This window comes from Triticum aestivum, chromosome 5D, assembly GCF_018294505.1.
Source record: "Triticum aestivum cultivar Chinese Spring chromosome 5D, IWGSC CS RefSeq v2.1, whole genome shotgun sequence".
NCBI lineage: Eukaryota > Viridiplantae > Streptophyta > Magnoliopsida > Poales > Poaceae > Triticum > Triticum aestivum.
The window spans coordinates 194,236,150-194,238,869 of NC_057808.1; the positions used below are offsets into that span (position 1 = coordinate 194,236,150).

General features: G+C 42.1%; 1 long non-coding RNA gene across 2 annotated transcripts; it reads left to right on the top strand.

Annotated features, from left to right (window-relative positions):
- The first annotated feature begins 221 nt into the window (after positions 1 to 221).
- LOC123120034 (uncharacterized) lies at positions 222 to 2,416 on the top strand. 2 transcript variants are annotated; one of them, XR_006459264.1, is made up of 4 exons: positions 222 to 741; positions 863 to 1,036; positions 1,779 to 1,811; positions 2,163 to 2,416. It is a non-coding gene; the product is annotated as an uncharacterized lncRNA (long non-coding RNA). The 2 variants fall into 2 exon arrangements; XR_006459266.1 differs by having other exon boundaries at positions 223 to 741; positions 863 to 1,811.
- Positions 2,417 to 2,720: the final 304 nt, after the last annotated feature.

Below are 2,720 nucleotides of genomic sequence, written 5' to 3' on the forward strand. Positions count from 1 at the left end.
GCGAGAATATGACCGGGGTGTAAACTGTGGAGGGGGCGCTGCACACGGCTAACCATTGATGTTTTGTGTTCTAGGCGCCCCCTCCCACATCTACCATTATTAAGAAGTTGCTCCCACTATTCTTTATCATGCACACTGTCCACATCAGCGACGTGACATGTCACAACATATATAGAGCCATCCATCTAAGCAAAGAAAAAAAAACACCTCAGCAAAAACAACTAAGCAAATATGCCATCTAATCAAATTGTGTGATTTAATCTCTTTATATAGTACGCAAATCGGTTCCTCTTCGTCTTCTTTTAAGGCAGAGACGCAAATCGGTTCCTCTTCGTCTTCTTTTAAGGCGGAGACGCAAATCGGTTCCTCTTCGTCTTCTTTTAAGGTGGAGAGCCATCGTCCTATCCTCGAATACCCAACACATCTGCTCCTCCGTTTGGGTCCTCTTTGCACATCTCATCTCCCCCAACCGAAATCTTGAAGGCTCTATCGCAGCAGCAACGAGCTTTCGTTGCCGCACTCGATGGCAGACACCCAGCTCCAACAAATCTGGCAGCCTTGGCGGCCTCTGGCTTCTCTGGCGTCTGGGCTCTTGGATGTGGAAGCGGCCAGGACTGGGCAGTTGGGTGCCACCACGTCCAGTTCATACGAATCGTGAAGGCCGCTCGGTGCCACCACACGACTTGTTCTAGCGACCGATCGGGCATCCTACGGCAGAGAACGGATACCATGTATGCCGCGGTACTACATCTCCTTCTCACAACATTTTTTTTAGATCTCCTTCTCAAAACTTCACCTTTCTGGCCTCCAGCAGGGGCATCGACAACACCCCTTGATCCTGATAAATAGTCTATTGTGCCAGCGAATGTGATCGATAGCGTCTTGGGCGTCCTCCTCATTAGCACCACCATCGATCATGTGACCGTGAACTCATCAAGGTTCATCACAAGGGAGTAGGGGTTCGAGACAGTCAATCGACATTCACTACTGCAGCTTCAAACGCGGTTCGTGGGGGCAGCTCCAGCACTGGCAAAAGGTGAGCTTGGAGAAATAACTTCATCTGATTTGCACGATCCAATCTTTAGTCCAGAATAATTTCACAATCAAGGGCTTTTGGATGGTAAAATAGTGAGGATCTGTGAACAAACTAAAGCGTCAAAACTCAGGGTGGACTGGATAGGGTACACTCACATTATTTAACTTTATTCTAACATATTGTATATCCACTGTCAACACCAATCAGGGGCCTTTTTACTTTATGTTTATTTGTGCTATAAAAGCAGTACTCTCTAATCTTCAGATTTCTAACTCGGTAAGAAATTTGATTAACATATCTTATATATACCGTCAACACAAATCAGGGGCTTTTTACTGTTTACGTATTTATTTGTGCTATAAAAAGAAGTACACTAATCTTCAGATTTCTATCTCTGTAGGGGATTCGAAAGCATCTGGTCTGTACCAATTGACACACAAAAAGAACCTTGGCAAACGAAAAATACTAAACGATGGAAAGACTATTCTGACAAGAAATATTCTTTAGGTTACTGTAGTATTTATTGTAATTAATTGACCCCATTGTTTTGTTAAAATTAGATGGATGGCAGTTTGCTCACCTTTTCCCTACAGGGTTGAGCACTATAGCAACTGTATTAGCCTAAAGTAGCCATTCAACAACTATTTGTGTGTTCTATTAACCATTATATTCATGTCCACCAATAAGGAAATTAAATTTATCAGCACTAACACATATTTATTTCTTCATTTTCTGATTGCAGGATCTCGCTATCAGGGCCAGACAAAGCAACTAGGTAGGCTAAGATATTTCTCCAAATAAGCTAATTATGTGTCCCAATTTTCTTATTTCTAAATATATTTTAAATTTACTTGAGGCTCATAATTATGTTATTTCCTGTAACATCTTGCCTAACACACTTCATGCATATATGGTATTAGGACAGAAGGTTGTCAAACTCTACATGTTTTCTCCTCATGGATATAATCATTTGCCGATCTTAGCTTATCATCCAAACTACTTTCTGTATGCCTTAATTTTCTGAGAACTTGCAATCATTCTGTTTTGAGTGATTTAGATTATACTTTATTTATCAATTAATTGTTCTTTTAATCTAAATCTTATAAGATGCATTTTGGATTTGTAGGTCATTGGTTGTGTCAGAGAGTTCGGCTCGGATAACTATGAGCAACCTTTCCTTTGCCTTACTTGGTTAAATACCATGTTATCTTTCTTATTGTAAGTCAAATTGTAGCCTACTTGAAAACAACCGCCACCCTCACTGTAATTCACAATGTCATCTTCACACACCCAAATAAGCTAAATTTTAGCAGTATAATAGGATTGGAGTTGAGGAAAAGCATCAATGTTACTTTTTTGAGCTGAAATGTGTTACTTTCATAATATCACACTGCATTTTTCTCCAAATCATTGTTGAGTTTATTCAGCAACGCGCGGGGTATCCTCTAGTATATATAGGTGGGAGGGGAGGAGAGGCAGCCAGGGGGCGCCCCAAATAGGATTCGAATCCTACTTGGGGTTCCGCAAGTGGCGCCCCCCTTTCCGTTTTCCACCGAAAAAGTAAGGGAAGGGGGAAGAGAGAAAGGAAGGGGAGCCGAACCCCCCTTTTTTCCTTCTCCAATTCGGCCACATGCTATAGGGGGCCGCCACCCCTTGTGGGTTGGTGTGCTCCCCTCTCATGGAC